The 15209-nt window shown below is 38.7% G+C and overlaps 1 protein-coding gene across 2 annotated transcripts in view; it reads left to right on the top strand.

Annotated features, from left to right (window-relative positions):
- The window catches only part of Zfat (zinc finger and AT-hook domain containing), a 262439-nt gene that overhangs the window by 20504 nt on the left and 226726 nt on the right, over positions 1–15209 (top strand). The window contains exons 1-2 of one of the 2 annotated variants that reach the window (XM_076556010.1): positions 1–14738; positions 15031–15209. The exon at positions 1–14738 is cut by the window's left edge and continues 20504 nt beyond it. The gene's annotated coding sequence lies outside the window, so the exon portion shown is untranslated. The other variant, XM_076556009.1, reaches the window with a different exon arrangement.

Here is a 15209-nt window from a genome sequence, read left to right as displayed (position 1 = left end):
TGTTCTTTTCTAATGAGAGACAGAAAGGGGGTGGATCCAGATGGGAGGGGGGAGGAACTGGGAGGAGTAGAGGGAGGGGAAACTGCAAAAAGGTTACACAAGAAAAGAATATATTTTCAATAAAAGGGGAAGAAAACAATGAGGCTAGAACCACTAAGTTATAGATTGAAGAGTTGTGGAGATACTACCTAAACAGGGAAGAAGGGAATTATTTTTTACAGCTTTTCTACAAACAGAAGTTAACTCTCTTTATTTTGGCAGCAAGCCATTAAATTCATCCCAGATTTACAAGAGAAGCAATATCCTGATTTGTATTTTCTTTTAAAAACCTGTTGCCAGGTGGTGGTGGTGCATGCCTTTAATCTCAGCACTCAGGAGACAGAGGCAGGTGGATCTTTGTGAGTTTGAGGCCAGCCTGGTCTACAGAGTGAGATCCAGGAAAGGCGCAAAGCTACACAGAGAAACTCTGTCTTGAAAAAAAACAAAACAAAAAACTTTTGTTGTGTTAGCAGAGATAACCCCAAGTTGAGTGTCTACTTGTAATGGTAAAATTTTTAAGGGCACTAGATTTTAAGTATTGTAGTCTTAAGTAATCAAGGAAATGCTTTGTAAATTTTAATACCTTTCTAGAATACAAAGCTTAATAATTCTGGGAGTTAGTAGGAAAATCAAATGGGAGATAGCATCCAAATACTAAACAAAATCTCACCTTTATAAATGTTCTGGCTCTGGCAACATTTGATTCCAGGACTAGAAATACGGGTTGGAGTGGTTAGTGATACAGACTAGAGGAATGAAGATACCTGGAAATGATTGAAGATTATTCCAGAGCATACTTAAAGCATACTTAAATGTTAGAATAATGCTATACACCATATCTTTAACTTTATAGATACACCATGTAGGAAAATGGTACATTCTATAGATAGCAACTGATAATTTTAAACCCTTTTTATTGTACTAGGTAGTATAAGGCAGCAGAAAGCTGGGGCTTGAAACACTGGGATGGAATTCAGTTGACTTGGACTTTGTCCCTTTCCATCTGATTTCTGAGTATATATATTAATGTGAATGTTACAGCCAGTCTCCACATTATTTTAGGTTGTGGATACAAATGTATATCAGAACACTGAGAAATTCTTAATTGGTGTAGATGTCAGGTTTTATTTTTAAATAGCACTGACATTGTGCCTGTGAAAGATTAGCACAATTTTTTTTTTCTGTTTTCTGATGTGGTTTTAAAGACTTTCTGATTCATAAGATTTATCTTTGTCAATTTCTTCCTTGGGTGATGATCTTTAAAGAGAAATAAATCATACCTTTCGCCAAATTTCCCAAATAAGAGGAAGAAGACTGAATGACAGAAGTCTCATTTTGAAAATAAGACAGTTGTACCGCGAGTGGCAGCACATGCCTTTATCCCAGCACACAGGAGGTAGAAGCAGGCAGATAGCTGAGTTCTAGGCCAGCCAAGGCTACATTTTGAGACCCTGTCTCAAAAAATAAAATAAAAATAAGGCAATTGTAACTTCAATTTTCATGTATTAAATACTTTTGTAAGAGTTAGGCACAGTGAATCTCCATGTGCATAGCCTCCTATAATAACCAGTCAGGAAGGGATCTAAGTCTTCACATAAGCATGTGGTTCATGCTATGCTACCATTACCTGCTTGGCAGTTTTGTAACATTTTTAACTCAGACTCTACCAGCCAGTTTTGACAGATTTTGTTTCCTTTAGTATGTATTGTTAATATTTTATAATATAGATTTGTGATTGTGTTTTTCAGAGCTACCCTCATTACTCCTCTAGAAACCCTCTGTCCTGTGGTGAATGAGGCAAGAACAAACAGACTTTTTCATACTGTCTATTTAGTGTTGATTTCAGGAATGGGTTTAGAATCCTCAGCACACAATTATCTGGCCAATATTTTCTAAATATTATTTTTTTGTAATGGCATCTGTTCTTTAGATTTTTTTAGTGCTAGGAATATAATTTAATGGTGGAGTGTGGCTACAATGCATTAGTGAAACTCTGGGTTAGATTCCTTTAGCCCTACTACAAAATTTAAATTTAATAATTCACAAAAGCACCATTTTGCCAACCCCCAATAAATATGGCACATAAATATACATGTCAACTAACTACTTTTCTTGATCTCCCTCCCTAGCAGCATCTGAAAAACACAGATGACCACTGCAGGAGCCCATCTTCTGTTATCCTTATCTCTGAAACAAACTTGCCATATATAGTTCTTCCAAAGCATCCTACCTGTAACCCAGTGTCTTCGAGTTTGCTATTTTCCCACAATGAATGTCCACCATCCTTCCTCTCTTATTAGTCTTGGCAGCTTGCATGGTTACTGGCTCTCAGCTCCTAGTGTTACCTACTCAACCTTGAATTCTTTCACTTCATGAAGAGGTAGTAACACCCAGTTGGGGGCATATGCGGAGCACTAGGGAGCCAATACCCAGGTAAGGTATTCCAAGAGTAGTTCCTTGCAGCCACGAGGAGGAAAGGTCATAGAGACAATGGGCAGGCTCCCACTTTCACAGTGAGCCATTGCACATGATCTCAGGGTATCTGCAGCTCCTGTCTTGTTCTTCACAAGAATTGCTTTTGGCATGGTAATAGGCTCATTGGCTCTGCATGTTGGGTTTGACTGCTCAGCTCACAAAGATAAGGGCACCTACTACCATATCAGTGAGGTCATCATCCTGTCAAGTTCAGGCATATTGAATATGTCTGGGGTTGAGAATGGGTAGTAGAAAAGTTTAGGGAGAGAAAGATACAGCTGCTCTTGAACCTTGTCATTGACAGAAGAAAGTTTTTAATGGAGTTTGCATTAGGTGAGAAATGGTGGGGAATCAGGGCTCTCCCTGATCTGCTTCACTGTTACTGATTTGATGGCATTTAATTGTCCCTGATAAAAATCATCTTCTAAAAATCTGCTCCGTTGTCTTTGCCTGAGTTTCCTGTGCATTCATTCCTCTGTGTTCACTGAAATATGTATGTATATATATATATATATATATATGTGTGTGTGTGTGTGTGTGTGTGTGTGTGTGTGTGTGTGTGTGTGTGTATACATTATATATATATATTTGTTGTCTGACTCCCCCACATTGTAATTGTGTTGTGTTTGGAGTGTATTTCTAGTTGATATTCTACCTTTAATGTCAAGCATGCGTTAGTAAGGAGGTTAGTAATGAAGGAAGGAAGGGAGGGAAGGAGAGAGAATGAAGGAGGGAGGGAGGAAGGAAGGAAGAAAGGAAGGATTTCTTGACCTAGTGAATGACACAGTACCTTTACCTACGTGAGTAGGAAGAACTGACAAGAGTTGGTTCCTGACAAGAAAGTCCTTTTCATATGGCCAGCTGGTTTTGAATTTGCCTATGTGTGAAGAGTAGACCCAGCATATTTCCCAGAATGCAGAGCTGGCCATAGGGAATGGTCTAGCATGAGTCATAACCTTTCCTCCATATCTGGTGCCATATATTTATAGCTAATGCAGTGGTTTTTTTTATTTGTTAAGCTGCAAAAGAAAAATGGTTTTATGAAGGCCAAACAAAACACTAATGGAAAGGGCTTTAATAATTAATTTTTATGAAGCTTGCAAATGACAACTCAGCTATGAAGTTTTAGAAACATTTGTGCTAAGGTTTCAGGTGGAAGATGTAGCCCTTTAGGCTGTTTGTGGACCTAGTGATGATGATGTGAAAGCCCACAGTGATAGTTGTCTGCTCTTTTTCTTTTAAGTACCTCACCATACTCTTGGAAGGAGAGTGCTGTTCATTTGAGTGCTGCATGATGGTTGGGATCAACTAAGAGGAATACAGTGAATGGTAGCTGTTCCAGTTAATGTGTTATTTGTTGCATAACATACTTTTCAAAATCTCTCTTAGACAATGTTTAGTTTCTTTTTAGCCTAGTTGACACATTATTGTTCCTAGATACTGATCTGATAACAGACCAGTGTCATAAGAAGGGATCTGTAAGTTTTCCTTTCTATAAGCAATTCTATTGATGAGTCTTGGTAAATCTTCCCCCCAAAAAGTTAAGAGTACAAAATTCAAAACTAGCAATTCCTATACATGAAAGAAAAAGGAACTTATATTTGTTGAATACCTAATATATCCAAAACACCATTCTTTACTTTTTCATGAAGTGCCTTTGGAAATCTTCATAATTACCATTTTATAGAGGAAGAAATAGTCTTGGGAGGTTAAGCAACTTTCCCACCCACACAACATGTGGCACAGCTAAGGAGTATTGCAGGTACATGTGACTTAAGCCTCCATTTTTTTCTAAAATAGTTCTGTGTTCCAAAGACCATGTTGTGAGAAACTTTAAGCACTCTAAGATGTTAATTTCCTCTGTAGCTCCCTTATTCATTCTCCTTTGGAGCAGGTAAGCAAAACTAAACATCCCACTGGCCCCTCCATTGATGTATTCAGTACCCAGATTGATGTCAGTTAAAGATGATCATTTGCATTGGGATCAATTGCATTGCAGACTTCACAAAATTTGAAACATTGTATTTCATCTCCATTTGACTAAAATTAAAATCTAGTTAGGTTAGTGACTTACCCAAAGTCATATGGCTTTCAACTAAATCTAGAATTGCTGATTTCACATAATGTTCCCATTGCATCCACAAGTGAGAATGTGTGCTTTTTTCCCCCTAAGGAAGAGGGTTTCACTCTTCAATATGCTGTTGTTTTTTCTCTTGAGGAAAGCTTTCTAAGGCATGAAATTTATTAGGTGTTCATAATTGTCACCATATCCTCTGGTATCAATCTACATCTTGAATGATTCCACAGATGAGCACTGGGAACATAAGAAAGTGGTTAGAGCATCATTATTCATTCTAAATTATATGACAGTGGTCTTCAGCACAGTATAGAAAAGCAGATTAGAAACCCAACACTGATGGGGCTGGAGGCTGCCAGCCCTCACTGAGACCTCTTACTAAGTTTGTAGGTTCATCAGTTACCTAAGCCCATTTGTTTTCTAGAGATGCCAGAGCCTGGAGGAGAACTGTAGAGATATACTTTTTTAAATTTTCTCGTTTAACTTTAAGAAAACAGCAAAGGGAAGAAGGATGACTTTCAGATGATTTGCCCAAACTCACCAGGTGAAATGGCAGAACAGGAAGAATATTTGATTTGGATTACAGAACCTGGGATCAGACTGTCTACATCTCTTAAGTTTTTCTTATCCAAATCCAGCACTATAGAATCCCATAACCCTCTTCAGTGAGTCAAGAGAGAGGATATGTGGACAGAGGAACTTGATTCTGAGTGAGGATTTCTGAAACATGAACTATCAGCAGCAAAGAAGGGTTGGTGAAACATTTGATCAACATTGTTACTCATGAAAATAAATTTAAGCATACTGCTTTCAGTGTTACAGCTCTTGCTACTTCAAGTAGTGCTGAAGATGGCAGAAACAGTTGAATCTTAAAACCTAGCATCCTTCATCTTTCTTCCAGACTATTTTATAGTGATTTAAAAATCTGTCTATGTTGCCTTTAATATTGAACCTGTCTATGTTGCCTTTAATATTGAACATGCATATTTAATGTACAGTTTCTTTATGAATGTAAAGAATTGTTCCTTAGTCTAGCTATAATTTTTGCACATTTATAGGCCTTAGAGAAAACAATCACAAGATTTTTCTCTTTGGGGTACCGAAATACTCCATTTAGATCAAGCATCTCATTAAAAAAAAAAAAAAAAAAAAAAAACTAAAAACTACTAAATAATGGTTAAACCAAAAAAAGAGAAAAGAATGAGATGGAAAATGCTATATGGGATCTGAGGAAAGGTGCAAAATTTGAACAAGACGACCAGCATTTACCACCTCTTCGTGTTGGTGGCACTTGCAAGCTAAAGAGAGAGCTGTCACTTCTTGTATGCTAGAGCTAAAGAGACAGATGACAAAGGAAAAATCATAGGAAGTCTCTACCCTCCTTGAAAATTCCTACTTTGGCTCAACAGTTAACATGTTCAGAACAAAGGGGAGCCAGAAATAAACTAGTTAAATAAATCTATTTAGCTAAATTTCAAGTCAAATGAATGACCAAGGAAATCTAGAACTATGCAAGTCACCCAATGTATCTAACAGTAGCAATAGAAATCACACCATGCTTCAAACTATACAAGTAATTTTCTGGCAATATAGATACAACCCTAGGGCCTCCAGTAGAAGTCCCTCTCAGCAGTGATCAGCTCAGTCAGTTACCCAGAGTCTCGGTTGCCCTTTTTACCTATTATGATTTTTTGCTGGGACTAGATTCCAAAATAAATTATTGCTTGCACATACCTTTCTCAGTCATGCTTCTTTGGGTGAGACATCTGCTGCTACAAATAGGCAACAAACAGAATTTTTCATCAAGAGTCCATATTGGACTAATCAGAGAGTGATGATGACCTTATTGCATTTAAAAAGTGGAGTGGTGGAAATTCCCACTCACATGCAGTAGTATTACAATTAATGAGTTTTTCACTGGTGGTGAACTGAATGAAGAAGGTCTAAAATAAGACCCTGGCTTATGTGCTCTTGGAAACACTTGCACTGTGCTGTCAGTGTTAATTTTAAGGAATATAGAAGCATCTGACTGTGGTTTATGATCTTTAGAAGTTTTAAAGAAGGAAATAAAATGGCAGACTGAGGTTTGCCAACTGTTGACCTCAAAGAATACTGAAAGCACCCCCAGTTACAATAGCGATTCCTGCCTACCCTCTGACACAGAGGCTGCTGGAACTCATCACAGGTTTCCAACTGAGAACCTAACAGTTAACCAGAAGAACTGTCATGGTCAGGATGTAGATAAAGAAATAGTAGAACCTGATACTCGGGATGTTGACTCCTGCTTCCTTAGAACACCAGAAGCTGCAGCAATATCTACTTGCTTCCTAGAGAAAAGTCTTACCTGCAAGAAGATCCTGCCAACTTGATGTAGGCCCTTCATTGGAGACTGTTTATTCTAAGTTCTATTTCTACCTCTCCGCAACCAAGCAATATAAGAAGAAAACATGTTAGCTTCCCATGAAAATACTGCTATCACACTATTGCTCTCTGTAAATAAAAAACAGTGGTTATGAAGAACCCTCCCAGCTGTCTATTGTATGATCAGTCCCTCCTGTATGAAGTATGTGGCTTAGGATATGGTCATTGATGCTGTGGTGAACAATGTAGCAGTCCAGAACCTAGAAAAGACAAGACTGAAAGAGATCAGAATGTCTAGGAAAAAGCCCAAGAGACAGCCCTATGGGAGTAAATTCAAAGAGGATTGCTGTGTCCAATATTGTTTGACAGAGGTATATACCAAAGACATGCTCAAGAACCAAAGGATGGATCTTTAAGATAGCAGCCAACTTCTTCCTCAGCTACCATGGTGATGTTGCATAGTGTCCCTGGTAACAAGAGTGGTAGCTATGCCTGGGTTCCCTTTATCAAAGGCTAGAAAATGCCTGTGGCAGAGACCAATACTTAGCCATTAGTATGACTTCATCCCTTGAAGAGGCCACCCAATTACCTAAATGGGATGTTGATTACATATTGCATCTGACCCTTTGCACCTGGAGATGGCAGCAATTCAACTTTCAAGAATTGGTAAATAGTTCAAATAAGAGTTTCCACTCTGTAGAACTGCACAAAGGATTCAGAGATGCATTTAAATCTTGGCTCTACTATTCATTGGCTACACAGTTTGCTTTACTTTTCCTAAGACAAAAGACCCACTGAGTTTATGAGAGGAAGCATTTCCTTTTGGCTCATGATTTCAGCCAATTTAGTCTGCTGTTGTCTGGCCCCATATGCTTAGCCTTAACATAGCGGCAGAAAGATTGTATAGAGGTATTCTTCACTTCATCGTTGACCGAAAGCAAGAAAAAGAGAAATGCCTGTACTAGGCTTGCTTTCTTCTTTTCCTTTTATTCTATCCAGGATCATAGCTCCTGTGATGGTGCCATTCTCAGTATGAGTCGTCTCCCCTTAGCTAATCATCTGTGGAAGCATGCTCACAGACACAGGGATGGGTTTGCCTCACCAATCTTTCTAAGTGGTACTTAATCTTGTCTAGTTGACAATGAACGTGAATCATCACAAATTCAACCTGACACCCAAGTACATCACTTTAACCCACAATGTTCTACCCCCACTACTCAAAGCCTTGTATCTATTTCATAGTGCAAAATGAACCCAATTAAAAAGACTCCGACTGCCAATAGTGAACAGTCAATAATATTGACTGTTCAAAAGTCCAAAGGTTCCTCTGAGAAGGAATGCAACTTTTAGCTGATTTTGTAAAATTAAGTATTTTTAAATTAGGTACTTCCAATATATAATGGCACAGTTTAGACAGCTTCACCACCAGAAAGTGAAATGGTAGCAAAGGGGGTGGGAATGAGACCAAATCAGGAGCAAAACTCAGCAAGGGCAGCCTTTAAATCAGATTGCTGCATTCTTCCACTGCAGCTTAGGTTTAACCCTCATAGCTTCATGCATTGCCTTCCCGGGATTCTTTACAGCAGCTCCAAAGCTGGTTCACACTGTGCATCCTTCAGGACCTTGCTTTAAAATACTATGTCTGTGAAACATAATGACACGATAAACTTTAAAGATGTCATTATCCCTGCCTTGTCATTTGCCACCCACATTGTCTCTCACTTGGACTAGTCCCATTCATTCTCTATTGCTTACCTCAGCATATGCTCTATATTCCTGGCATTCCCAGTAATCCAAAGTCTCTACTGCATCTCAGGGTTCACTTCCACAGCTTCATGTGTTGCCCTCTCAAGAGTCCATGTAGGGAACCCATACACGATATGCATTGCCTGCGTTTTAGACCTTTCTTTAAAATCTCAGCAAAAGTGTTATAGAACAAATCAGTATTGCTTACATCTCTGTGGTAATATTTTAATTGTGCTGAAATGTGGTTTCATTTGTATGTTAAATAAAGTTTGCCTGGAGATCAGAGGTCATAGCGAGCCATGGACAGCAGTCAGGCAGTGGTAGCCCGCACCCTTAATCCAATCACATGGCAGGCAGAGTCTCTGTGTGGTTAAGGACACAGCCAAGTGTGGTGACACGAACCTTTAATCCCAGTACCAACCATAGAGACCAGGAGGTCTGTATAGACAGGCAGTGACGAGGAAGTCATGTGGCTGGGCCTAGAGCCAATGAGAAAGCAGAACAGGAAAGCAATAAAAACACGTCAGACATTAGAAGGTCTCTGTCTTGGGGGAAGCTACTTCTGGTGGTAAGCTAAAGCGAGGTGGCTCTTGCTCTGATCTCTTTTGCTTTAACTCTGTATTTGACTCTGTGTTTCTTATTTAATATGACTTTAGAAATTCGTCTACACATCTCATATGTTTGAAAACCCAGCACCACATGGATGATGCCAAGGTCTTTTACTAGCTCGAGTCATAGCCAGACCTCCTTGGGTCATGCTTGCCACAGCCTCCTGGGTGACTAAACCCGAGAAATCATTTTTTTAGGTGGTCCTCTGTGAGTAGGAGTCCCTGAACATTCTCTTTTAGTTAGAAAAAAATCTGCCAAATGAGTTTACAATTTTACACCCTAGATCCTTCAATAGGATTTTCCCAATTCCTGAGATGATCTCAAAGCAAAGTGCTTTGCTTCTTTGTAATGACACTAATCTCTTTAATAGTCATGCCCTCCTTCTCAACAACTTATAGTTTAGTCCTTTTCACTAAAGACCACAAGTTTAAAAAAAAAATCTATTCTGCTTTTTGCCCCAGATTCTTACTACAAATCTGGCTAATAGCAACCAGGAGTAACTATGCTTCCCCTTGAATTATGAAATTTTCTCTGACAAATTATACTAATTAGTTTGTCACCTTTAAACTCAGCCTTCTATAAATCTTCAGAACATGGACAAAATGTAGATAAATTCTTTGTCAAATTGTAACATAAATGACCTATAGCCCAATTCCTGTTAGAACTTCATCTGAAACCTCAGGAGCACAGTATTTACTGTCCACATTTTTGTCAGCTTTCTGGTTATCTTAGTTTTTAGTAGAATCATCTATTGATCTCTTCATGGAGGATTTTAGATGTTCTTTAACCTACTTGTTGAAACTCTTCAAAATTCTTCCTACAAACCAATTCCAAAAGCCTAAAAACTATATGGTCAGGTTTAGTCACTGCCATGACCCCATTCCTTTAATAATTTTCTATAGTAGTTTTGTTCTCACTGTAACAACACACCTGGCAGAAACAAGGACAAAAAGGATTAAAATCAAGATGCCTGTGATCATTGTAATATGCAAATATAACCATGCAGAGCAAGGACCAATCACAGACCTCAATCTTCCTGCTTCTGCCTACAGAGAAATTTGAGCATGCATTTGTCAATGGTGAGGGGACACTTGTGAGAATTTGTATGACTCTCTGCTCACTAGGCTCCTGAGTTCTTTTTAAAATTAATACTTTATTATTTCAATTCTTCATACATTTGCATAATATGTTTTGATCACATCCATCTACCTTTACTTCCCTCCAGCTCCCACTCTGTCACCCACCTAATTTTATGTCCTCTTTTTGTTGTCAATAACCCTTAGAGTCCAATTACTCCATGTGTATGGGCCCATGCACAGGAGGCATGGACAACCTACCATCAGACATGGTCCCAAGGGAGAGTGGCTCTTCCTCCTCAGCAACTATGAACCATTAATAGCTCTCTACTGAGGGTATATTCTTGAGGGCCCCTCCCTCATTTATGCTGAGATTTTTACTAGCTTGATCATGTGCAAATCTTGGACAGGTAGCCACAGGTCCTGTGAATTGATGTGTGCAACAACCATGTCCTGAAATATCTCCTTCTCATCTGTTAGCTCTTGTATTCTTTCTGCCCATTCTTCCAAAATGCTACCAGAACCTTGGATGGGCAGAAGTTAATACAGATGATTCATCCACAGCTGAGCAGTTACTGTCATTTGGCACTTTGGCCAGATAAGAATCCGTGCATTAACTGCCACTCCATGCAAAAAGGTTATGGGACTGAAGTTGAGAGTAACACAAATCTGTGAATATTAACAAAGTATTTGTAATAACAACAGAAGTTCCCTTAGAGCCTGTGGTCTCCACAGTCTGACAGTACTATGCATGAAATCCCTCTTATGGATCAGGCCTCATATCCAGTCAGAAAGAAGTTGGTTACCCCCATAGCCATCATGCCACTGCGGCACCAGTGGGCAGATCTTTTCCAGAAAGTCAGTATGCAGGTTCCAGTGCAGGTGAGAAGATTGATATATTTTCTTCCCTGGCAGACTGTATAACACCTTCTGGTACTATATAAGCTAGCCATGAAGGGGAGAGAGTTGCCTGGTCAGTTCGGGTTGATTTTTCTATGTCTTCCATCTAAAGTATGTGTTGTCTTCAGCAATAGGGTCTTACTATGCAGTTACGATGGGCGGTGAAGAAAAACAGCAAAAAGCCTTTGTTTTGGGTACCTCTGGGGCCTCCTTGACCAATGACTCATAGGGAGATAGCCCATTAGGCTCCTGAATTATTGATTCAAAATGATGTCAGTCCCTAATAGAGCACGATGAAATGCGGCTACTGTCAGGACATTTGCAGCCAGTCACTGCTGTATGACTTGCTGCCACCTGCCAACTGTTTTTCTTTCTATACCTATGTTAATGTGATTCTTACTGACTAACTTGCCATTCCACTCAGGATTCCACAAGATGCCTTTGCTTGGGGAATGAGGTGTGTTTGTATGCTTGTTTTGTTGTTATTTTCTTTCCACTCCATGGCTCTTACCAGAGAAAGGAAGATCTTAATTTTTCAACAAAGAAATTCAGGCTTAGAGGTCAATAGGTTAAGTCATTATTGTCACTTATGTCCAGAGCAGCCCAGGAAATAGGACATTTTTATGTCTAAATTTTTCTTTTGTCAGTCTAGTTAACAATGCCTGTCTAACGGACTGTGTTTGATTATTACCATTAAAAAGGGAACTAAAGTGTATAGGAACCTGTTTTTATTAGGATAGGATTTGAAAAGTACAAATGCTCTTTGGAAAATTATAGTCTTGTTTAGAAACTTTGTACTTTTAAAATATTACTAAATAGATTTATTTATTTTTACTTTGTCTCTTTTTAAATTTATTTTAATTTTTTCATTGAAAAAAATCATACATTATATTATGATCACACTTCCCCCTCCCACAACTCTTCCCAGATCCTCCCTTCCCACCCAACTCAATACCCTTTTTTTCCTCTCTTTAGAAAACAAACAGGCAAGCAAAACAAAATAAAACCAAACAAAGAAACTCTCAGATATATTCACTAAAAAAATAAATAAAAACAAGAAACAAAACTCTCAAAAACAAAATAAAAAAGTACAACATATAAGCAAAAGACCAGTAAGACAAAAATGCCCAAACAAAGCAATATGAGATGAGATACTTTTTAATATACTATTTTAATGACGTGCTCTAAGAAGAACTCAGTTCCCAGACATGTGAAAATTTCACTGGGAGTAGTTGAAATAAGAAAAGAAAGGAGGAGAATAATCCAACATTGCAAAATCATATTCATGGTAGAACATGTCACTGAAGCGAAATTCTATGACCATTGGGAGCATGGGACCAAGGGAGGAGTGAGTGAAGGAAAGCCCCCTATTGGTTGAATTGGAAGGCAGAAGCTCTAGGGAGTTATCTAGTGTTCTATGGAGCACATAGCTCCTGAGTACTAGCTATCGTGTCCTGGGAAGAAACATAGTACTTGGAACCAGTATCAAAATTATTGATTCTAAAATGGGCACATTATAAATGTTTATAGGTGACTGAAGGTTTTTTTTTTTTTTTAAAAAAAAAAAAAAAGGTGATATTTGACAATGAGTATAAACTGTTGGAATCCCAGCCATGGTGGAGCCTCCATTTCTTAGTTCTTCTTCTATGGACTAGTAGTGGCCTACAGCCTGGGGTCTTTGGAAGATAGCATGGTTAAATTAATAAAATGAGTCATGACAAGTAGCATCAAACATCCATATAATACCCAAATGTCTGCTTGTTTTTGAAGAATAGAGGAGATGAACATAACTGGGTTTAGTATATAAAAAGTTAAATAATTGGAATTCCCTGGGACTAAGGATGGAGAAATGATGAATCATGATGAGCCACAAGGCCATGAGAGGAGGAGCTTGGTAGTCCTTACAAACATTTCAGTCTTCTCTTTTTAGAAATAGCTTTTTAAAAAAATGTCGGCCTAGGAAATCTGATAGTTTCATACCTGTCTACCCTCATTTAGTCTAGCCTTGTATTTTATCACGTTAGGAGTCTAGGAGGCTGGGGACTAGTAAGAATATAAAATTATGTTTGGCTCATATTTCTATATTAGAAAGTATTTGATTCATAAAATATTTGAGTAAAGAAGTCACATTAGAACTAATCTTATCAAAATTATTGATTCTAAAATGGGCACATTATAAATGTTTATAGGTGACTGAAGGGGTAAAAAAAGAGGTGATATTTGACAATTAGTATAAACTGTGGCTAAATTTCAAGTAAAAAATAGGGAATAACTCTGGTCTAAACAAACATGGGAGTTGTGGCACAAACAGACACAATCAGAGCCTCCAGCCTGCAAATGGACGCATGTATTAAGAGGTCTTTCTGCTTTAACAATACCTAAAATACCTTGGCTGTCATGTACAGTAGTTACTCTGTGTAACCTTGTGGTGCCCAGCTAAAAGCTGTGCTTATTCTTTTCTCATACATGCTGTTAGCAACAGCACCCACATCTCAGAACAAAGCTCATTCATGAGGAACTAATGAAGCGCAATAGGTGATCAGAAGTTTCTCAAAACTGTGCCATTCCTTGACTCACACTGGACTCGAGTGCTAGCAGACAACAGATTTTTTTTTTTTTAACAAAAAACTAAATACAGTCAATGGTGGTGATAAAGACAGGAGACTTTTAGTTTTAACAATCTAACTCATTTTCATCCAAGTAAAGCATAAGATCTGAGGTAGTCCTGAGGCTGAATCCAATTTCTTCTAGTTTCAGATTGTCTTATATTTGGCAGGTGTCTAAGCTGCTGGAGCTCTGTTATTCCATTTGCAAAGCAGAGTTAATGCTGGTCTCTGGTGAACTGGTAAATGTTTATAGCAAGAAAACCCAAATTTATAGGGTGTGCTAATTTCTACAGTATAGTTCCTTCCCTTGGTGGTTTATTTCAGGCTACCGGTGGGATGTCCCTGAGCACAGAACTGCAAAGCAATGAGTGACAGGGTCATAACATTTCCACCCATGAGATGCACTGGGCCTCAGTCAGCCCAGGAGACAATAGTCAGAGCTAGGAACTAGGATCTAGGAAGCAATGCATCATGATTACTACATTTGTTCTTAGTATACATCGGTATGGTTTGGATCTAAAACAACTCCTTAAGTCTCATGTACTCAAGGCTTCATTTTCACCACAGCAGTGTTCAGACAGTTGATTGGATCATCAGCAGATGATCATCAGCAGATTAACTGATAAATGAATTCATAGCCTGATGAGCTATTAAGAGGGGGTAGAAATTTGGGAGGTGGCACCTCATAGAGGAAGTAGGTTATTTGGGACAGGTCCTTGAAGAATGTATTTAGTGTCCAGGTGTACCTTCCCCCCAGGTTCTATGCATTCTCTCCACCATGTTGCTTTGCCCCAACATAGGCCAAGAAACTACAGAGCCAAGTGACTATGGGCTGAACTCTCTGATGCGGTGAGTCACATTAAATATTTCCTCTTTTGAAATTGTTTATCTCAGGTATTTTGTCATAGTAGTGGAAAGCTAGCAGTTATTTAAGTTCATATAATTTGATATTTTAAATGGAGTATGTATAATCCTTCTTGAGAAATACATGAAAGTGGATGTTGGCTCCCTGAAGTTTTATATCTAGTTCCCACAGACTGCCTGCCTATCTCTAGGTCTTGGATTTCCTAAACACATGATACAAACACATACCACAGAATGTGAGCCTGGAATGTGATCAAGTGTTCTGATTCTTCTCTAGGTTGGCTTTGCCAGTCTGCCTTCCAATGGGCAGTGCACACGGAGTTCCACATCTCCCGTGCTAAAGCGTCAGTGATGGACATGTAAAGTGAGTTTGGGCCCTGCCAGGCCATGCAGCACTGGAAAGAGCGGACAGCGTGCAACCTGGACCGTGGACTGGGAAGCAGAGTGAAAAGCAAG

This window comes from Peromyscus maniculatus, chromosome 20 (genome assembly GCF_049852395.1).
Source record: "Peromyscus maniculatus bairdii isolate BWxNUB_F1_BW_parent chromosome 20, HU_Pman_BW_mat_3.1, whole genome shotgun sequence".
Taxonomy (NCBI): Eukaryota; Metazoa; Chordata; class Mammalia; order Rodentia; family Cricetidae; genus Peromyscus; species Peromyscus maniculatus.
The sequence above is the reverse complement of the archived record's forward strand: the minus strand, read 5'-3'. Positions and strand labels throughout refer to the sequence as shown.